A 23818-nucleotide genomic window follows, 5' to 3' on the forward strand; every position below is an offset into this window, starting at 1 on the left:
ACGAGGGAAACAAGTGTAGTTGACTAAGCAGATTTCTATTCGGCATCCTTTCACCTTGAAATTTTGTTGCAGATAAATGCTTCCTCAGTGAATTTTAGATTTTGTGTTCCCCGTAGGAGGGTTACGGGTAAATTTAGAAAGAGATTTATAATTTGAAACTGAATCTGAATCAGAATTGCCACTGAGACTCCCCGAAATGGGTGCCACAATTAGCCCGGTGCATTCTATAAGCCTGGGCTACTGACATCGTACTGGCTTCTACGAGGTAAGGTCTGCCAATTCGTTCGTTCAATTATACATTGAAATACAGTGTCGTACGCATGCCTCGCCAAGAAGGTATTATTTCGTGGTCCGCGATATTGTAGAACCAGCAAATCATGGAATCGTGAAGCCTTAAATTTTATGATCCATAATGTGTCGTCAATATAAGTAAACTGCGCATGCAGCAATCGTACTATTCCTGCTCGCGTGCTAACAGAGGTGCCCCGCTCCTAGAGGCACGATGTGTCGGTTTCGATTACCGACCGCGGGGGCTAATGAAGGCGAAGGGTAAAGCGCACTCGTGTCTGCGGTTTCAGCTCCTATTGACAAGTTCCTTAACCGACAATGGCCTAAGTTATTTTGTTGTTTTTTATTACGGCATGCGTCAAAGGCGAGGTGTTGAGGCATTTGCTGAAACAGAATTTGTTTTTATTTGACTGGAAGCGACAGCGGTTTGGCGATAGAGGCACGTTAAGAGAAATGAAAACTGTAGAAACCGGGAACTGTGGCCTCCTGCAGCCATCAGCTACAGGCAATCAGGGTGCAGCTCCGGCATAAGTAAATATCTCAATAACACGCCCGTCTAACAACCTTAGGTCTCAGAATGAACACAATGCGCTATGTCTGAAAAGATCTCGGCGACTAGCAAAGTGGGTGACTGCGTGTATTTTAAAGCGAAAGCCTTCTTAGTGGGACGGATTGGGTCCTGGCAAAAATGTAATTCATTTTCGCATAGATCGGTTGGTCGACCGAAAAGCTCTGGTAGGAACTATGGACACACGGCGCATGCGTGAAACCGGGCTTCCATTGTGCCAAAACGGTTACTTGAGAATCGCGAAAAACGAACGGTTCTGGATAAGACAACCGACCAGAAGAAGGAGTGCAATAGTATACCGTCATCTCATAAACCACGTATCAGTGAACATTTAGATCGTTCGTTTACTTAGTGCGGAAAAAAATTGTCGCATGGGTTCGCTCTTCGTTTGCGATTTGTGTCTTTGCCAAGGTTTGACGATCGATTGGACGCACTTTCAGTGAAATTTGGACGCGCGTTTAGCAAAGGTTTCGACGCACTTTTGGCGCACCTTTGATGTGAGAACGGTTTAGCGCTTCTAACTTCTTTAACGAAGGGATGGTAGAGTTTTATGTTCATATTCGCTGCAAATTAGTGTTACAGTGAAGTCGTCGCTGGTGGTGCCAGCTAATTCTGCGAAGCAGTATATTTTCGAAATGTGGTGACAGATTATTGGGGTTTAGTTAAACGAAGAATGTGTCAACATAGACACCGAGAGAGAGAGAGAGAGAGAGAGAGAGAGAGAGAGAGAGAGAGAGAGAGAGAGAGAGAGAGAGAGAGAGAGAGAGAGAGAGAGAGAGAGAGAGAGAGAGAGAGAGAGAGAGAGAGATCACGAAGCAGTGCCTTTGGTTCAGAAGCTGAGTTTCACCTGTCCCGACAAAAGTGCCAAATGATAAGGCACTGCGGGCGTTTATTTTAGGTGCGGAGTACCTTAGGACCGCGCAATGTCCGTGCGCATAGCATTTACAATAGCAAAACATCCCACCGGCACCGGCACCGGCAGGATTCGAGCCTGTGTCTGGTAGACCAGACAGAGTTAGTGTCAGTCGTCTTACCCATTGGACTGCGACCGTGAAAGGCTTACTCCCACGCCTGTAACGGTGCGGATTACCTTAGGACCTCCCAATGTCCGTCCGCGTCCATCCCTGCGCACACCACCATCAAGCGAAAATCAAGCGAAATTTGATTTGAGCCTTGAGTTGCAGTTTCATTTAGTAATAATCAAGGTGCAACTCACGGTTCTAATAGAATGACGGTCGGGACGCAAACCGGATGTCACTCGGGGCGCAACTTGGATGTCATTTCGAGTCCCCGTACTTCACACCCTCGCCATCATCCACGGAGTGGTGGTGCTGCCATTTTTTCTTGACAGGCAAGGGCCACTTTGGAACCGATTTTACGAAACGCAAAAACGGAATGATAGGCGTACAACGCAAATAAAAATAGAGGCGGGGGGTAAATACAAACGCACCAGCCGTCTTATCCAGCAAGCCTCTAGGCGACTGGGCTTCAAAGAAGGAACTCCACTCTCTCCTTGAAAAAAATTTCGATAATAGGATAACAAAACGTTTTTCGTAAATACAACTTTTGTCCTTATTACGCTCTAATTAATGCCTCGGGGTAGCACTACATTTTTCTTATAATCAAGTCAACTGCCGAGCACCAGGCTGTTTTCACTGTCGCCGCTGGCGTAAGTTCCTCGCTAGAGGACCCGAGGCGTTCCCCTCTGCGGTGCTCTTGCGAGGTTCTTGCGTTTAATTCAGCCGGCTCACCTCGAGGACCCCCGGCGTACTCAACGCACCTAAAAGACGTCGGTTGTTGTTTTGCCGCTTTTTGAGCCTCACCCATTTTCTTTAGATTGAACGCGGAGACAGGAGGGAAATGAGGAATTCCAGAAAATGAGCACCTTCCGGGAATCAGGTTAATGCGGTGCCTTCCTGTCTACCAAGGCTTTTCGTAAAGGGCTAGAGAGTAGCGAACGAAGCTGTAAAACGGTACTTGAAAAGAACTTGGGAGACCGGAGACGATGAAAATTCAAAGGTCGTTGAATCTGTTGATCTGAAGGCCATTTGGATGAGGATTCGGCGAGTTTGCTTAAGGAATTGTGACAGAGTAGTGTTCGTGTGTTTGTAACAGCTTGTGTATGCACGCACGTGCGGTCTTGGTCAAAGGACGCCAGGCCATGACAAATTTTTTTAAGTACTAATAATTCAAAGCAGGAGCCTAGGAATAAAACGAAATGTTTTATACCGTAAAGCTAACGAAAGCATCATTCATTGTTAATACAGCAAGAACATTCTGATTCCATTCGAACGTTTAGCTTGTTTGAAGTGTTTGTGACCTTGGAACTTCTGGCATTGCCTGAGATTTTTGTCCAAAGTTGTACTTGACGCCCGTCCCCCCCCCCCCCACCCCCCCTTATGGAATAGGCGCTTAGCCAGGCTCAAAAAAAAAGTTGCCGCCAATTTTTTGATTACATGACTTGTCCAGATAGCAAGAAATAGGGCTTAAAATAACGGTCATCTCTATCGTGTGGCCCAAGGTCACACGCCCCGGGATGAACGTCGTGGTTAATCTAACGCTGACGAATTTAAAACCATAATCAGGGATGTAATACTCCATTGAGCCATCTTATCAAGCGAGAAACGAATTCCATAGCAAACTGCACACTTTGTGGTAAGCGCGCGGGTGCTTGGTTGGAAATGGGTGGGAATAGCGGTGATATGACGTCACAGAGAAACTGGAAGTTACCGACGGTTTAGGCCGCACGTGGTATCCTACACGATTGCCAGCGGCAATCACCCGAATATTTTACAAATATTTCTTTCATAAAAGGAAGATGATTAAATCATACTTTTCAAGCAAGGAATTGATCAAAAAGTTCGAACTGCGGGACTTATACCAATGCACGCCAGAAATAAAACCTGGCGAATCTTTTCGACGTCGCTCCCCCCCCCCCGGCCGTGCCATCTAAAAGGGTGTCACTAGATGGCGATGGAGGTGCTTCCTACATTGCAGAGCACAGGGATTAGAACAGAGCTACCAGGAATCTATCGCGCGACCACCGGCTGAGTACATAAACGCCTTCACTCCGAACTAATGCCTCATACCCAACCCTGCATTGGGTGTTATGCGGTGACAGAGCGGCTTAAATTAAAGAGGAGCAGTGCACTTCCGACCAAAATGCTGCGTCTCGCATGCCTGGTCACGTGCGCCTCCTGTCGTGCGAGCGACATCCACGTTCGTTGTAACACTCACTTAAGTTAGAAGCGACTGATTTTTTTTTCTCGGTCACGTAGCAGTCAACAGCGCTGTGTAAAACATACGAGCGCCAGGAGAAACGGCACTGCGCTTCACTCGCACGATAAAAAGTAAGGGGGAAGTGCGAGATGACAGATGATACTCGGAAACCAAAAAAAAAACAAGCATCTAAGCTGGGAAAATCGAGTGTAAGAAGTGCGCGTGGGTTCGGGAGCGCGAACACGGGATCAGGAATAAGCCAGTGGCCGGAGTGAGGGGCCGCATATAGAACGAGGGCGGCTTTTGGCGCCGACGAGATGACGGCGCCTGGAGGGCGCAATAACTTTCAGAAGCAACCGAGCCTCTCCGCGCCGCCCTCTTGCTTTTAACAAATGAGCCTGCCCCACTTATCCGGCCATCACGGCGGGGAGCGGGCGGCGACGGGGCTGCAGCTATGCCAGCAGCAACGGACACCGCGGGGGGCAAGCGAAACTATGCAAATGAGTATGCCAAAAAGAAAAGGTGCGAAGCGTGGGTGAGCTGCTGTCGCGTGGCCGTCTCTGCTTGCTAAGGTAACGTGGCGACACCACTACTAATTTGCTGTAGCAAATCTACGACCGGGCTCACAAAGGAATTTTGCAGCATCTTCCTCGAAACGAATTGTGCCCTCTTGAGTAGTCGAACTGAGGGCCCGAAAGCTGCTCAGAACGACGGGCGAAGCCAATAAAGAAGCGCGTAGCAAAGTGACGTAAGAACCAAGAGGCAGCAGCATTTATAATAATAATGAATAATAATCAAACTTGGCTACAGTGCGCAAGCAGCGACTTTGTACTTGTTTTCGGCCCAGCAACCAAATAGCACAGGCACTAACCATGCCCTGGGGGAATGCTACTTGAAGTGATGCAAGCTGGGCGAGCTGGAATGACCTTTTTGAGTGGAACCAGTGGACCAGAAACGAAGACAAAGCGATTAATAAGCACGGACTGTCGACGTACATTCTTCACTCTGTCTCCATCTCTGTCAGGCTAATTCCTAATTGAACTTAATGCGGACCCGGGACTGCTGTACCAGAAGCGTATCCAGTGAGACCCGTCGGGTCGGGTGCTGTATGACAGTGTGGACTCCTTAAAGTGTGGACAGGAGTGAAAAAGGGGGATGACCTGTACAGTGCGTTTGGCAAGGATAATTTGTGGGGTGTGTTGCCTTATTGAGAGAGGAGAAAGAGAAGTTGACTCAACCGATGACTGCCTCTCGGGTTGAGGGTGCCTCAATCAAGACTGAGTCTAGGAGGAGATAGACAAAAATTGCCCCCATCTCCCCGCGAGGGAACCCTGGTGTGATGCGGCGCATGCATACGAGAAATGAGAGAGTACACGTGTTTTAGTGACCACCACCCAGCCCTTTATTACATTTAGGAATTATGACTTTATGGTCAGTAAAGTGCACAGTGAGCGGTTGCCGCAGTAGTGGTCGAATCTTGGTTTCATCGTCGATGTTCGAGAAGGACGAGAGCGAGCGCTGACTGAAACGCCGCGGAGCGATACCCGCTTTATATTCACAGCGCTTGAAGGAGAGGAGACCGCGGGAGAGAGTCGCGCATGCGCGCACATGCGCACCGGAACACCTGTTAACGCAGCGTTGACGCAGCAAAGCGCGCGCCAACCAAGCGCGCCAGCTGTCGTTATGCTAATGCGCCGGAGTGAGAGTGTTGCGCCCAGCTGTGGGAGAGACGAACGGAGGAGAGTCGCGCATGCGCAGGTGGCGTGCGTACGGACGCCGACAACGCAGGAGGGACATGCCTCAGAGCAAGAGATGCGCCGCATCTAAAAGAGGAGAGAACGGGAGAAGAATAAAGATGATGGATTACTAGCCGCGCAGCGTGAACAGCACTGCTAGCATCATAGACGGTCCGACAGTCCTGTGTCCTCGAAAAAGCCCAGCGGGACACGGAACGCTTTTTCGCGATTTGAGGGGCAACAGTTCGGTAACAACAGGTCTGAAGGGGTGCATGAAGGCAGTCCGAGTCTCGCGTACGACGCTGTAAGCGCTGATCGAGCCTGCGAATGTTGCGGGCACTCGCGTAGTGCATGCGCGAGTGTCTCTATTGCAGGACAGTGTGGGCAGGCGGGTGAACTTCTGCGCAGCTCCGATCCCTTAACGCTGCTACGCCTTGTCCAGATGGCCGAAGCCGCCCCCAGGAACCAAGATCTTCTGTATGACGAACGCGGCAGAGAGAGCCCAAGCTCTCTACTTCTGGACAAATTAAGTTCTCTCTCTCTCTCTCTCTCTCTCTCTCTCTCTCTCTCTCTCTCTCTCTCTCTCTCTCTCTCTCTCTCTCTCTCTCTCTCTCTCTGGCGACGCCGATCCTGTGACGTCTTTCTGCGCAGTGGTGACAGCCGAATCGCAGGCGAAGGAGGGGGGCGCGCTCAGCACGGGTCAGTCCCTCCGAAGGAAACGGGTCGGGTAGCTTGTCAGATGTAACTAGGGGGTCAGGGTGCATGGCTTGGAAACACGGACCCATCGGTGAATACAAGGACGTGTCCCTTAAGGGTCTCCAAGCAGGCTGTTGCTTCATGCCTTAATTCTCACAGTGGAGTGATCCTTTTTGAGGCCACGTGAGGCAGAGTGGCACTTACGGTGATCTCATTCGCCTGGTGGGGTGGAGGAGGCATGCCGTGATCATTCGGGGGCTGGCGCTTGAAAGAGAAGGACGCTCACTTGCCCCGTTCTGGATCCGTTGCGTACTGCCTCACGAACACTTAGTTACCTTTTAGCTGGGCCGATAAGCAGCAAAGTTGATACAGTGGGGGTGACCAAAAATTAATCGATATCAGGAGGTTTAAATTTCAGCTTATGTAGACATAATCTAGGTAACGATAGGCAGTAAATGTGCCGAATGTGCATCTGTGAAATATAAAGGTTGCTGGCAATATGTAATAATAAAGACCTGTCGCATTTGCCGTCGTCGTCATCGTCATCATCATCGTCGTCGTCGTCGTCGTCGTCGTCGTCGTCGTTTAAAGCGCGGGCAACCGAGGCCCCCACAAAAGAAGACTATTAGATGGCGGCAGAAAAGTTCGTTACCGTAAAAACCGGATGCGATGACTGCACCCTATCTACAATGCCTGGTCGACCCTTAACGTGGGCAAAACACTGGCTACGTTAGGGCTCTTTAAGATTACTGCCCCGAAAGCGGAGGAGAAAGAATCGCGCAGCGGTACAAAACGGAAAACGTGAGTGTTCAGGCAAACAAGCAAGCAAAAGCAGTCTGAAAAAAGCAATACAGCATGAAACCGAGCGCGTCTAAAAAATGAAAGGTGAAGATGCACGTGCATTCGCCTAATGAGTGCAATGCGCTACGGGAGCGACCACGGCGTAATTAAGGGTTGCTATATCAGGCTTGCCCCCGCAGCCGACACGCATAGCTCCCATATGCGCGCACAAGAACACGCGTCGAGGCAATCTGTACGCGAGCGGCATTCGGCGGCTGCACCGACATCGCGGCGGCGTCGCAGAATGGATGTGCGCTCACCGTGAGCGGGCACCGTTAATAATATCCGCCGAGCCGGGGGTGGGCTGTTCCGGGCAGCCCCCGGGAAGTGTACGCAGTGTATCTGCGCGGTGGATGTTCAAACAGCGAACGCTGGGCCGGAAAGCGGTTTCGAGGCTTCACTGAGCGGTAGTTGAGGTTGGGCGCGCCTACGAACGAAGGCGGACAGTGAAGAATGTGCCGCCTGAACCCACGCTAAAGTGAAAGTAGAGCCCACTGGATAAGTCCCCGCACGTGCTGTGTTTTGCATTACAACACACTCGCTACTGGCGCACAGAACTGTTTTATTAAGCTGTAGCGAGAACTAAAAAAGAAAGAGCACGGGAGCGGCTGTCTTTTCAGCGAGTAGGCGGGTTGCGAAGTCTTTAAGGAGGCATTTGCTATACAGTGGACGGGCAGCCGACCACTGAACACGACGATGCCTCGGACGACGATAATTGTGAATTATTTGATGACGGAGATGATGATAAAGCAGAGGCGTGATCAGTATTTCTCGAACAAAAAAAATAATCACTGTTATCCTTAGCACTGTAAGGAATGTGAAGGTGAAAGCCCAGTTGTTTCTTCTGCGATCTGCTGTTGAACGTCCTGTTGAACTTCGCGAACCGCGACCATCGCCACTTGACCAGCCCTCCGGAAAGTACCCCCCGGAAGCTATTTCCACTCGCTCGCCATCGACAAGACCATCCTATTCGCCCTCGCCGGGACCTTCAGATCTCAAAACAGCTCGTATTACACGGGTAGCAGCGGCCTACACTGCTTCGGCGGCGCTGTTTCCATTTCCCAGTGCGCGCTGCATCGCCCTTCCTTACAGCCGTCCTGAGGCCCTCCTCCCGCACTGCTGCTTCGCTTTACTGGAGGCGATCCCGAGCTCACGCTCCTTGGCGAACGCCCTTCCCTTTGATTCAAATAACAAGTAGTACGCCCGAACAGCACATTAATAGTTAGCGAATAATAAGAGAAAATTGTCGCGTTGGCGACATTTCACGGTGAATTTATCTAATCAAACTAGTGGCACGTGTAACGGTAGAAGTGAAATCTCCCCCTCACTGGTGCGGTGTCAAACAAAAAAAAAAGCATAAGCCAAGCCGCCCCGAGCGTTTTCCTTCAGACTAGGTAAATGAATTCGGAATCACAACGAAAAAGAAACTAAGAAAGTGGGACCTAAGCCCGCACGAGGGACAATACTTCGCAAAATTGGCGTGTAACTGCTAAAAGTGTAGAACTAGTAATATAGAAGGACTACGATAAGAGAGACCTTTGCGTTCTCTTCCGTACGGCCGGTGCAAATAAATACAGTTTTCGCCTTACTGCCAACACGAACGCTTTTCTCCTTATCAATACGATAAAAAGGGCACCAACCGAGCGGAGATTAAAATATATTAAAAGGCAATATAATAATCGCCACAGACGAGCGTCAAACTTCTTTCCGTGTTTTCTTTACCTTCTGAATAAAAACTCACTCCTTTCCTGAAAGTTGGTGTTGACAGAGCCCGGCCAACCTGTCATAATGTTTTGTTGACCTTTTCCCGGCGAAGGAAATCGATTTCTTTTTCTCGAGTTTACCGTCGTCCACATCAGGAGTGGCGGCACGTGAATCCGTTGACTTTCCCCGAAGAAAAACGAAGAAAAGGGCGAGGGACACAAACTTGACGGTAGGAAGTAGGCCTGCACCTGGGAATCGCTCGAAGTTTCATCTTGTTCGAGCCTCCACCATGTGGCAATGGTTTCGCAATGAATGTAACCACATCCCGCCGCGAATACCATCCCTATTCCTTAATAACGGGTCCTAACTGCAGAAGACAGACCTGCAGAGTGATAACAGGGACAGCGTACCGGACAACCTACTACAATGCCCGTCCCCAGCAGTAGTACGCAGGGAACACCTACAGCAACCACAGCAAACGCACGAAACAACGACACATTGCCGCGAACAAGAAACAAGGCAAGTTGCCCGGTAATGGGGAACGACATCTTCCCCTCTGCCACTGGGCCAAATTTCAGACCTTAGCCTGAGACCGGGAGCATCCAGAAATTACCGCCTTGGGAAAAGTCAGCTTAATCTCTTTTTCACCTCAGGAAGCGGCGGAAACGGAAGGACACAAACACCGAAGAAAATGAACAAAAAATAGCGTAATCTATATGAGGACACTAAGAAGAAAAGAAAGCGGCGCAGCAGAGGTGGTGGCGAGCAGAGAAAAAGCAAGTCCGCGAGAGGCCAACAGACGAGAGAGATGCTGGGATGGAGGAAGAGGAGCAAGATTTGATGCAGCAGCAAAGGCGTCCGCTCCGGCCAAGATCGCTCATTTCCGAGGCGACCGCCCGCGGCCAAATCGATAATTAATCAATGCTTGTGCCTAGCCGCTGTTGCTTCCCTCCCCCGAGCCTTCCCCTCTCGACCCTCGTGCGCCCTTCTGTCAGCATCGATCGCCACACAAGACCGCATACACGTTTTCTTGGTGATGATGGGGATTCCTCGGACATCGAGGTGGCAGCACGCCCATCCCGCGGGGGCTGCATCCTCTATGACCGATCATCATCCGCTCTCGTTCCCCACTCGCTGCTGCTGTTCAACTTTCGCCGAAACGTGTCTGGCACGCTGGCGGAAAACTTCACAAGCATGCTTCCGCGCGCTCTCTCTTCTGTTTCCCCTATCGGCATCTCTTTCTTTCTCTCTCTCCTCCTTTGCTTGGCGAAAGGGGCGTGTCGCCGTCTCTCCAAGAAGCACGAAGATGACGGGAAGAATGGGCGTCAGCCGGCTCAAGTTCGGCTTCTCCTGTTTGGCTTTGTTGTTCTAGGCAGCTTGAAAACTCTCCGCGGAGTCTACTCCATAACGAGCGTCCGACACGAGACAAGCGGGCGTCCTCGGCCCAAGCGGTTCACTGCCTGTCAGGAGTGGCGGTTAGGGCGGCGCTGACGCTGCGAAGCGAGGCTGTCATTGCCCCCTAGGTTATTACAAATACTGGCTATTACGACTTTTTCTTCTGGCTGATTAAAAAAAAAAAATTAGCGGTGGCTTCGCTCGGCTATGCCATGATATACGTAGCGTGAGCTAAGTTTCAGCTAGTTATTCTCAGGTTTCCTGGTTATCTAGGATTAGCTGATTATCATGCTTACTGCTGCTAAAACGATTTCAATCCGATACAATCCAATCCAATTCAGTCGCGGAGGGGCAGCTCCGGCGCGCCAGCTGTGCGCCGTGAAACGTCACTGCTCCTCGCGCATGCGCAGCACGGCTCTCCAGGAGCCACGCGAAACTTCCCAAACTCGGCCAATGTAGCTGACGCTACAATGTATTGCAATTCCGTACACGTGTCGCGACCTGTGCGAATTAGAGGTGCCTTTTGTGATTATTAAAAACTAGGGTAAGCCTCTCTTGTCGGTTGAGTGAATATATATATTGCGAGCACACGCGGTCATTACCCAGGTTGGCCGGTTGGTGTAACCACCCTTTGGTGTGGATTGGGTGGACTATTTGCGGTACTTCCTCTTCGTCGATATATTATCAGCGTCATCAGCTGGGTCGCCAGCACTTTGTCATCTTTGTAGATACCATCATCATCGCGTGTGCCCGCTTCTTCTTGGCTCGAGCGTCCCAATAAAAGGTCGCTCCGAACATCAGCCTCCCGACTGAACCTCGGCCTCTCAATATATACAGTAGACTTGCGATCATTCAAACTCGAAGTAACCACAGTATATTGTTTGAATTATCACAAGTTCTCATTGTTTCACTCTGAAAAACCTGCGGACTCGAGTTGTAACACAATATTCACATATATTTAATGATATAACATTCACACACAATGCTGAAGTGCTGTTCAACGCTCCGAAAAAAAAAAAAACTCCCACCTCCCCTCGCGGGAACCCCTGTGTAGATGCGAGGCATAGGGGGTTCACGTTGCAGCGTTGGACAGCGGAGGAACGGCGCTAGAACGATGGAGAGGAGCGCCGCAGGCACCGCGTTTTATAGCGCGCATAACGGTGAGGGGACGCGCCGGCGCCAGTGCGTCTGCCGCGGCTATGACGCAACACAATCCACTTTAATCCAATCCAATCCAAAACCAATCCAATCCAATCCAATCCAATCCAACCCAAGCCAATCCAATCGAATCCAATCCAATGCCCCTCGCGAGAGAGTGTTCGCAATCGGAAAGGAGAGGGGGTGAGCGTGGGAGAGCGCAGCTGGCCCGGCGAGGATAATGGGGGAGGGGCTGACGCCGACGACGACAACGCCGACGACGGCGGATGCAGGGACAAGGCGGGTGAATGAGATGCAGCCGCATCTAAAAATCACGAATGGATGACTGCCTTGTCTTTGTACGAGAGTTCAAAACAATGTTTCCGATGCCAGCAAGGGTAGCCAGTTCATTGCGAGAGTTTTCTGCGCTGGTCAAGAACTTCAAGATCCCAGCAGTATGCTAAGAGGATGCAAATGTGCAGCTAGAAGTGGAAAATGCAGCGGATATTTTCCGGCGAGGACAAGCAAAAAGTACGAATTAACAGAATTTACGCAATGGAGAAGTTTGAATTACGCGGCCTTAAATACATTGAAAACGTAGCGACCCAACAAAATTTCTTCGTGTTTTTTTTAATTAACCGAAAGTTTGAATTATCCGAGTTAAAATTATCGCGAGTCTACTGTATTCACTGACGTGTCTGTCGTTAACGTTTTTGCCATGCATGTTTGTGCGTGCCTGTGTGTGTGGGCCCACGCTTATGTTAAATCCAGAACATGGGGGATTCGCCCAGAGAACGTTATAAGCCGTCTGGCAGTACATCGCGAACTTACTCTTTTTCAGCTGCCTTTGACCGCCTAATACTAGTTGCTGCGCAATGTGCGCCAGAATAATAACGGTCGAGAAAAACGCTACAAAATATGAAAACTGAGAGTTAGTGCGCGGGAAAGCCTTAATTTATTTAAAAGTTGCAAACCTTTTTATGCATATTCCTTATTATATATATAAAACATTCTACTTCATGGTTTAACACGGCTGGTTACTATTGGTTACAATTTGTTACGATTAATTACAATTTACAGTAACTCCCTGTTAGGCGGCATAACACCACCAAAATTAGCCCGTATCGTTGCCGGATTAGTTCGATAAATGTTCATATTTATTTGGTATACAGTGGCTTGATAAGACTTTCTCCTCAACGAAGTCGTTTCCCGCCTTCGTTTTATACTGCTATTGAAAATTTTGTAACCTAACTTATACTGCTTGTTATTGATGCATTGGTGTTCATTCTCCCATACCAATGCTTCGCTGTATAGTACACTGATGTCATTTGTGCGGTACTCGATTTCGAATTTCAAGCCTCCCTGGCATAATGACATGTCGACGCCATACGTATTTGAAATAAACATATTTTTAGTGAAGTTTTTTTTTTCATGCAAGAATCAACCTCTTTGTGAATATTACGGACTACAATTTCAATTTTCTTACTATTCTCGCCGAGTGTCCTTTTGTTCAGTGCTAAAGAAAAAGCACGGCCATTTATATTTCCATTCTTTTAGAAAACCCGCAAGAGAATATTCAAGAAGAGAAAGTTACTCTGAATAGGCTGTGTGTTCTATTTTTTGAAGGACCTCAGTATTCCGAAGTGGGTGTTCACATGTCGGTCGACGCTCCGTCTTGGCCACTGTGAGGATAATATATGGGTTCGTACCAGCCTATTATCCTCGTCCTCTGTTTTAAATTCTCCCACGCAACTTTCAAGCCGACATCACTGCGACTGAAGTGGCACTCTCGGCATATGTTGCAAGTCGTTTCAAATCGCGCACTGAGCACTTATCCTGCATTCTGGCCCACGCAGATCGCGCAACGATGTCAAACACGGACCGCGTTTGCCTACACGAGCGTTGAACTCTACTCTACTAGAAATCAATTCCGTGATCGATCGCCCTCACAATGCACTCCCTCTTCCCCTCAACCTTCTGTCGGCCAAAAAATGGTTTTATCGAAACGGCCGCTTTTGTCTTGCCTCATCTATGAATTTGGGCGAAAAAAAGAGGGATTTTTCATCAGTGCCATCCTTTTAATTCTCGAGCACAATTGAGCACCATTAGTCCTGTCAATCTTGGTCCCGACAGCAGGGGTTTGCGATTCCTGTGAAAGTAGTAACGTGCCAGCAGCAAGTTAGGGGAGAAAACGGCAGACAGAAAGAAATTGGTTCACACGTTGGTATTGTCCTAAAGGCTTGTGAAATTTACTTTGCCTAACGTGGAGGCAAAGTACGAGCTTCAAACGTATTTACGTCGACTCAGTTGCAAAACCTGCGAACTTCACGGTTTTCTTTCGCCAATCATGAACGAAACCCCGACTGCTGCATATGTGAACGGATAAATCAGATCAGACGGAGCCTTACGTGCTCGTGAAAGAAGGTTTTACAATTTCATGTTACGCACTGGAGGACGTTTTGTAATCACGGACAAAGCCACTTCTCATATATATAGTTCTGTTCGGCAGTGCCGCGGGAGAAAACGCAATGTTTCGAAAATTGCGCCAGAGTTCGTGGGAAATTCAGAGATTTGTACACAGCTGCGTTGCGAAAGTGGGCGAATATTTAACATGGTAGGTCAGCCACGCTCGAAGGGGGCGCACAAAATTACACCGAGACACGCGGGTTCACACCCAACAGTACGTCACCTCCATTTCCCTTGCAGTAGTTGCTGTTGCTTAACTGCCGCACGAGGTGCGTCCAAAAGGAAAGGAAAAGACCGCGTGGTGCCAGAATTTTTACGAAGCAGACTACAGAACGCAAGCTCCCGCTATCACCCTTACATTTTAGCAAATTAATTCAAGTCTTTCCATAGTTCACTCGTTATCCCGGTTGCCGTGGTTGAATGATCTCGTTATCATGCAGGCTCAAAGCGCTTAGCTCCGCGGCGAGGCATTTTTGTAGTTTATACAGCGGCAAAGTAAGCATCACTGTACCAGCCCGTAGAAAGTGCTCAGACCAAGTCTTCAAAGACCATTTTTTTTCAACACATTTTCAAAAGTTCCAACGAATACCTTTCCAGCGAGACACACAGAGGAGGCCTGCAGCTCCTATCGATTTATATACAGAATCGGTGGCATACGGGCTTTCCGGGCTAGTTGTTTCTGGCCCAGTTGTTGAGTGCTAGATGCACCTGCGAACCCTTTCGTTCACTCTGCAACCCACCAACACACCGCCACGCCACACCGCACCGCACCGCACCGCACCACAGAACCTCACCAGAGCACCGCACCGCAGCACCGCACAGCACCGCACCTTACCGTACGGCGCCGCACACAGCACAGCACAGCACAGCCTATCTAATCACATCACAACGCCTCAAACCAAACTAATCCTGAACGAACAGCTATATTGTTCTAACAGAAATGTAAAGAAGCTGCTCTTTTTATTGCAATGCATCCCTACAATTTCTACGTACGTATTTCCCTTAATGCCTCGGCTTTGCTAGTTCTCATAAGCGTGGCAATGCTACTGCATCGCATGTTCGTTCCAATAAATATCAACTATGCAGGTTATTTAGAACGAGCCCCAGCAATTTTTCTTCGAAATGACGCAGTTGACTTCAATGTAAGCTTTGTCTATTCGGACCGCGGTTGTTAGGCCCGAAAGTTTAATGCGCACATTTTCTCTCTGTTTCTGGGTTGCTGCCCCCTCCCCCTCCATCTCCCCTTTTAAAAAGAGAAGCTTTAGAGTGCTGGACCTAGCTAGGTTAATAAGTATCATGTTGTCCGTACGGTTATGTTCTGGGGAAAAATTGGTGGGGTGCGGTACGAGGAAAAGAGAAGCAGAGGATTCCAGTCCGGAGAAAACAGACCTCTTGCAATAAGACAGCGTGTTTCTAAACTCTGCCAATAGTTGGGATCACCGGAAATGCGAACGAAGAAAACATTAAGCTCGTGCGAAGGCCGTGGCAGCGAAAAACTAGAGGGCAGAACGACGCCTTTGACAGCGTTCTGGAGTGTGTCCAAGGAAGCGCAGGGGTGGTTCCCTTTTCCACCCACGTTGGACGCGTCATCACTTCCATCGGTTGGCGTTACGGCGCAAACTGTGGCGCGGAAAAGAGCCCACGCAGAGTCTCGCACGCGGAGAGTCAGCTGTTGGGGAGCAGGAGGGAACCGACTTCACCTGGGCAGCCACGTTTTAGATTGTTTTATTAACGTTGTTTCATTTCACGTCGCTGCTTTACTTTGTAATTGTACTGTATACTGGGTAATTAGTATAAGGTACTATATCTAGAGCCACTGAATCTAGTGGCTATTTCTATACGCACCCTCATTACACCGTTCTCACCGTCGATATACGTAATTTATAATACACCAACAGAAATATTTCAAGAATTTCGAGGCCCGACACCGCACACTTAATCATAATTCTTTACCTCTTGATGTTTTAAAAGCAAAAGATTATGCAGAAGCGCTACAGCGTCATCTTTTTTCAAATTAATGTGTTCTGTCGTGTTGCTTTGTAATACATGTGTATAAGATGCAGGGTACCATGAATTGTTTCTGATATATTTATTGCCTGTGTTCCCTTTCGTACTCGTTTCATTCCTATGTTTTGTATAAGCCCCTCCTGCTTGGGTCAAAGTTTTGACCTGCAGTATCTGTAAATAAAATAAAATAACAATCGAAGGACTTGTTCAATAAAGATAACTTGAAGCAGGCCATGGCTGGCGCCTCTTTGTATCCATTTACAAAATGAGTCAGCTCCCACATGTCTTCTGGACATCATAGAAAATTTCGGTGTACCAGGCACAAATAAAATTGGCTTAAGCTCCACAGTTCCATGTGACCAGCGTTGTCGACGCCCTATCAACGTAAAGCGTTCTTGGCGTCTGAACCCTCCTTTGCCCATCCGGCTCTCAAAAGGGGAAAAAATATGGCACGGAGCATGATATTTGCGCGCGGCCACCGCCAGAAAGCCGCAGTCGGACTGGTGAAACACGTCCTAGACCTTGGACGGAGTTTCGAGACAGGAAGAAGTTAAGTAGGGCTGGAGTACGGCCGTGCAGTGACAGTCGGCGGTGACGCGATTTTATGCTCCCTTCGCTGATTGCCTAGTTTCTCAAACGGGTGGGGGGTACGGCATCCTGACAGGTGGCGGAAGACGTCGTTTCTCGTGGAGCTGCATTATTCTAGTGCTGGTTAGGCAAAAACGCCATGCCCCGTGCCAAGCAAACTGAAACAGAACGACGCGAGGAATGGCGCCCCGCTGAGAGGGCCGAAGAGACGGTCTAGTAGGAGGAGAGACGGGCATAAACCGACACTGTCTATATACACTTGGAAAATTCCTCGTTCTTGGAAACAAAAGGTAATTACAGTCGAAGAATAAGAAGAAATATTGACACTCAGCTGCGCTTACACGATTGAACAGCGGAGCTACTAAAATACGAATGATAACACTACTGCAAAATGAATGACAAATGCGCATGAAATTGCATTTTGGCAACATTTTATAAACAAGCGCATTGATCGGGACTGAGTCCCAATGACGCCGCAAATATCCTATATTATTGTTTCTAATTCAGGATTTAGCATCCTTCTGAAAGAAAAAGCAAAGGATACTGCATGAATTTGCGGCGGGACACCCGATGGTAGGAGCAAAGCTTGGACTCGGCAAAGGCGAAGGACGAGAGGGGCAAGAGGTCTGGGTCCAGATCCTCAGATCTCAGGGTTCAGAAGATCTGGGTTCAGATCTCAGGGTTCAGAAGATCTGAAACTGAATGACAAATGATCAACTGTAAACCCCTTAAAACTTAGTAAAAGCGTTTCGTCAACCAGACAAAAGGTGCATTGTCCTTGGGGATGAACTGAAGAACCAGGGTTGTTGTATTGATGCGGGCCGAACTGTGTGCTCTTTAAAAGGGCCATGAAGACAAAATACAGGTTTGTTTTCTTCGAAAGGTTTGGTTTTCATGGTTACCCCAGCGGTTGTCCGGCAGCAAACGATGCTTTATTCACTGATAAATTAAACATTAACTAAAAAAATAAATGTACTGGTACTTCAATGTTGTACTTCAACTTCAACTGGTACTTCAACTTTATTTGCATGCCCCCCCCCCCCTTTCATTGTTTCTGCTATAAAAAGAATGTGACATAAATTTAAGCGAAAATAGGTAGTTCTTAAAGCTTATATTTCCCGTTTATTTGCGTTGGATTTAGTCGGCCTCAGCCCATCGCAACGAGCTGCCCATAATACGTCATGAGCTAGGTGCGGAAAAATAGCTAGAGTGTCGCATGGCTATTCTCCGTTTTCATTAGTATACCGCTTATATTAGTGAGGTTTGCGTTAAAAGAGGTGTCAGTGTTACTGTAACAAGGCAATCTTTCGAATGTATTTTGTATTCATGGCCCCTTTAAGAGCGCTGGGTTGCACCGCCCAACAAGAGCGATAACCATGCTGAGTTCCGGGTTCAGCGCAACTTCTGAAATATGACATAGAGTTACTCGAATGTTCCCAATTCTCCTCGTGCGCGTGTCGAGCCACGCGCGCTGTTCCCCGGCCTCCGCTGTTGTAGAACGTACTCACCGCAAGGAAGCGCCTGTAGTGTATGCAGACGTCTCTAGAAAGCAAGGGAGAGGCACATCGTTGTGCTTGTTGTGATTTATTTACTTGGTGGTGCCAGCCGTTACCCAAAGTCAGAGAGAAGATGAACTTTATTGAGCTAAACTTGTCGTGTGGCTTCCCCGTCCAGAAGTCCACGGGTGCTCGGCCGACCAGGATGTTCTGTTATCGTCGCTAGGGCGGGTTACCTCCGCAGACCTTCTTATTCTCAGAAGAAGAAGGATATGATGATGATAAAAAACACCGTCCTCTACCTCCGCATATTGGAACTAACCATTCCAAAGAAGAAGGAGAAAAATAGAAAAAAATAAGACTTTTTTTTTTTTATTCTGCTTTCTTGGCTTCCGGACAAGGATGTCCACCCATCGCCAACATTCTCACTCAGTTAAATCATAAGGATGTTTTATAATCCAACTTACTTCCTTCGCCATCGTTAAATTCCGAAAAGCGTTCTGAAAAGTTATTTCTCCTTGGGGACGCGTGCGTAATCCGGCTGGCCAGTAAGTGTATAATCACCCTCGCCATCGTGTGGCACGAGGCTTTAACCACCGCTGTGCGCACGTTTTGAAGACGACGACATAGCAGGTCTCCCCTTCTCTAAGCCCGATTCGAAGGCGACTGCATAGCAGGCCACCCTTGCCGTTTAAGTAGACATCATAGTTACCGGGAGCCGATTCTCATCGCCATCGAAGCTTTCTGGCATAACCGCCGCCGTAAGCGGCGCGTTTGAAGCAGAGCCTTCGTGGCGTGCAGCCCAGAAACAGCTTGATTGCTGCCCGGCCCAGTCACGTCACGGGGCTGGCTCCGAGTGAGGAGGCCTTCAGCCCCGGGGATTAAGAGACCACGATGCTGGCCAGAATGACGTCACCGGCCCCGCCGTCGACGAACTAACGCCGGTTGGATCTGCAGGTGCACAGCCTGCCCAAGGTCATTATAACCCTGGCCGTCAGCGACGTCATCTCGGTGCGCGCGTTCACCCCAGTCAGCCTCGGCGTAGTGCTCAAGCCCGCGTCAGAGCGCCTGCTTCACTTTGGGACCAAAAGTCCGACCACCGCGCTGCCGGCCCCACCCAACGTCAGCGCCGAAAGCGCCAACCGCTTCAAGGTCCGAATCGGCGGCTTCCGACTGACTGGCCTGTAGCACGAGAGCGTGCCCAGGTGCTCGGTTTGGTGTCACGTGCCGCCTCTAACGAGACGGACTGTCGGCGGAAGCAGGACTACGAGGAACTAGGCAAGACTCGGCCAAGCCCGCACGCGCAGTGTGGCGGAATCTCCGGTACCTGAAGTGTCTTGAGGGTCATTAACATTCTAAATGTATTAAGTTGCATGATTTTTTTTTCTTTTCGAATTTTGTATCTGCAGTTGCCAGCGGAACTTGCTCAGCTTACGCGCGAAATATAGCGACACACTAGACAAGATTCGTTTAGTTTCTCCCGGAAGCCTCTACACAACTCGCGAGTTTTGGAACAATGTTTGACGCGAGTATCTGTATAATCAGAAAAGCAATTCGTCACACATTTTTGTCACACATCTTCATTAAAATCGGAACATTGTTTGTTGGCACTCTTATGAAGTTATGGCAAAAATATTTCTTGTTGCCCAGACAAGTAGATTTGGGGGCCCACGCCGAACAGGGGGAGGGGGGGAGGTCTTTTTTTAAATTGCGATAGTATACCCGATGGCATTAAAGGCTACGTTACAGGTATAAGTTAACTCCCGTTTCGCGAAAAAACGCAAGCAGGGAGCGGTGGTGGGGTCCCCATATTCGCCGATGGAGCTCAGGTGGTCTGCCAGGGTGGAGGCCTGTGACTCGAAGGCTCGAAGGTATGTTCTGGCCGTTTTCAATAAACGACACGTCCACAGCAGGTTTTTTATGTCCGCATCTTCGGCAGGAGCCATGCAAAAGGGGCAGTTTTGTGCGAAAGGGGCATGGTAGCATGATGGCCACTTCCGGGTAACAGCGGGAGAGAGGGCTACACCAACACGAAGTCTTCGTAGCAAGACTTCCTCCCAACGAGCGAGTCTACTAGTGATTGAGGTCCGTTCCACGCGGGCGACGTGTTACATTGAGACTTGTGTTCGGTTGTTTCATCGTTGTTTCGCATACTTAATGGCCATTTGCCGCCGTAGGGGATCATGAGAGCATTTTGTGGCTGGCCGGTGCCTTGGCTGTGAGCTTTCGTTTCGCGGAGAACCAATTTCCCACGGTCCCCGGCCAGTCAGAAGTTGATTTTACGAACTCTTACGTGCGAACAGCCTCGCGCATTCGGAATGTAACCCGCAACAACTTTTCTTTTGCCCTAAATTACACTAACATTTAGGACGGGGCTTAGGCCCCAGAGCACCTTTTTAAATCCGCCTCCGGTCGATGGTGGTTTGTATACGCAGGTAATAACGTATCGTAGTTCCTTGGCACAGGCAATGTTTTAAAGTCCTCCGTGCAACTCCACTGCTTTCAAATGTTATACCAGACAAACAGGGCCATAAAACGTTTCTCTTGTTCAACTTACTGGTTTATGGTCATATGTTTAGAACCTTCGCAACAAATTTGACATTCGCACGAAACGGAAAATCCAGAAAAGAAAAAAAAAAATTGGCGCAGCTTGGCATAAGTGGTGCAAGGCTGGAGAAACAGCAGAGCTGGGGGTCGACCTAGCTTCCCCGCACACTGACAGCGGATCCCGGGAGAGGGGAGGCAGCCGGACCCCAGCAGCGCAAAGCCGTTTTGAACGGTCATGTAAAGCAAAAACCATTGCAGAATGCACACTGTTTTATTCAGTACCAATCGTCGTCACCCGTTTCGTCGTCGTCGCCCGACGGCACAGCCGCGTAGGGCAAATCCTCTTGTAGAGCGTCCTCTCCGCGGTAGACCTCCACTTCTTCGTCAGCTAGTCCGGTGGCCGTCTCGAAGTTGGGTTGGTTGGTTGCCTCATACCATGGCACATACCCACGCGGGGGATCGGCCAAGAAGCTTTGTACCTAATCAGGATGTGACCTATAATTTTTTACATCTCAAAATTTAGAAAAGAAAATACAGAACAGATTTTTTTATATGTATAATATGAAAGTATAGTCAGGAAGGAAAAGTAAATAAATGTGAAATGCTTAGCTGGCTAGCAGGAAAACCGGCCTGTCGCCACAACATAAGAGTGAAGGGCGGACACAACATCCCGGTGGCAGACTCCTAGGGCGGGAGCGCTTAATGACAGCTTTTTGGAAGTAGACAGCGGAAGGTGGAGGTGTCTAAAGGTTAACTCCAGATGCATGCGTCGCATTGGGGAGAAGCTGCGGCAGTTAAACAGGAAATGCTCTATATTTTCTAGTTCGTCGCAAAAAGGACATTGCGGAGATGGAGCCAGACCATATAAAGATAAAAATTTAATGGGGGAATTTTGCAATGAAGTTTAGTGATTGCTACCTCGAGTGTGGATTGTGATGGGATGGCTTAACAGATTCGTCGTCGTCTTCGGTGCGGCGAACCCGTGGTGCGCCAGTCGCTACACGATGACGACGACGAAGACGGAAGCTCCTCACGTGGCCTAAGCTCACGTGCGCTCGGTATTTTAGGGTCGAAGCCCCTTAAGCACCGTCGTCCTAAGCGCCGTCTGATGTAGTCACGGTAGTAAAACACCGAGAAACTCGTTTACGCCTCGCGCTAGAACGTAATGCGCACTAAAAAAAAACACCCTGACACTCATTTACGTTTCGCGCTGGAGCGCTTCGTAACGCGTACACCGGGACACTGATTTACGCCTCGGGCTAGAGAGCTTCGTGCTTCAAAGACAACAGACTTGTACAGCAAAGTTGCATACCTCTACCCCCCAACGGTTTCATCTCCGTTGGCAAAAACGCCAAGGCGCCAAGAATACACTTATACACTGCATGCTTCGCCCTTCCCCAGGTTCCACGTTAGTAGAGATGTCCGGGATTTTTCATGGACCTTGAGCTACCCCTTCTAAATAAAGAATTATAATAATAATAATAAATACGATAGTCTTTATTAGGATACTTTAAAGCATAAATTTTGGTCTGCCTGTATGTCTGTTTTGTTTGTCACTCGATCCAGCCGTTTTTTTTTTCTTGCGAAAACCACTGCGCGAAGGTCATGCCGGGCGCCCCGCGCCTGTTTTTTCTCGGTATTCTTTTTTACGAACGCCAACGGACCAAGCTCAACAGCGTGGTCCGTCGAACAGCTCTGCTGTTAAAATGTTGCCCAGTTCTCCACTGGAGTTATGTGCTTCTCTCTGGGTATGTACAACTGTTTGAGTGTGTGTTTTATACACACGGAAATAAACACGACCAAAGTATATAGACGACTAAGTGATTAAATGAACTTTATAAAGCAGCAAGCGCGATCTTCGGGCGGTCTCATAGTGGGAGGTGTCCTCATTCCAGGATACCTTGGCGAGAAAAAAATGAAGCCGTTTGGGGATAGCCGATAATCCGCAAATAGTGCCTGCCGATTAGTCGAGATAAATCTAATTTTTCCCAGAATTGTCGGCCTAGCCACGACGTTTCCGCAAAGCTCTAGAGAAGATTTACGTTCGTAGTGAGGTAGACAACAAATTATATTAGGGGATTACCTCTACTGTTCTCTGGCCGCTCACGATCCCCTCGAAGGCACCAGTACATAGTTATGTTATTTATTATAGTACTAATAACGTGTCCTTATGCACCTGTGCCCTTACCCGCCTATTTCCAGTCTCGGAAACTTGGAGGTTTCGGTGTACGTAATCCGCTTATTTTGGGGGTTTCTGAGAATCATACAAGCGAAGCCTCAATTAGCTTAAACATGCGAGTTTCGTGGGGTGGCCTGATTAGTACAATAATTATTAGTACAATAAGTTCTTGTAATCATGAAAGCTTGGTTTCTTTGTCTATCTACAGACCACCCGCTTTCGTGCGCAAATCTCCTTAGAAATGAAGTTTAAGAAAGCTGATCTCTGGAATGCACGATGTGATTTCCAGCCCTTAAATGGCTCGCTTAGTTTCAGTAAAACCGTTGAGTAGAGGTATATGCAAGTGGTTGTCTGGCAGGCCTTATGCCTTGAAGTATCTTTAGTCCGATTACAGAAGAGCGCTAAGAGCGCTAAGAATTATTACGTATTAGAAATATACTGACTCTAGCTAACCACTCGTTTTACCTTTTAATTTCGTGTACACGTTAAAATTAGCTGAAAAAAATTAATAAAATGCTGGAACTGAAAGGGACAAGTGGTAACCATTTTAACTTACCCGTCTCTTCAAGATTTACGAACAAAGGTTGGTTGTGTTCAAAGGCGCTGTAGTTTGGAATGAAATTCCTTGTGATGGTAGAATGACAAGAATAAGATTCAACTTTATGCAATCTCCGGAAACGTTTATACTGATTGCGTCCACCTAATATTATGCTTACAGGCGCATATCCGGTTCAATAATAGCGATACAATGTTGGATGTACAGATATATTACCTGTAAAGAGTAAAAAAAAAATGCAAGTGTGAATTTGTGATCTCTATATTATTCGTGCAAGATGTGTCTGTCTCAGTCTTCTGCAACTGAATTGTATTTAATTTTCTTGATGAACCCGACACTAGGATTTTATTGTAGATTCTTTTATTTTTAACTAAACGATAAGAACGTCCGAGAGGC

Source organism: Haemaphysalis longicornis, unplaced genomic scaffold, assembly GCF_048455015.1.
Source record: "Haemaphysalis longicornis isolate Haplotype H1 unplaced genomic scaffold, Haemaphysalis longicornis Haplotype H1 scaffold_2, whole genome shotgun sequence".
NCBI classification, from domain to species: Eukaryota; Metazoa; Arthropoda; class Arachnida; order Ixodida; family Ixodidae; genus Haemaphysalis; species Haemaphysalis longicornis.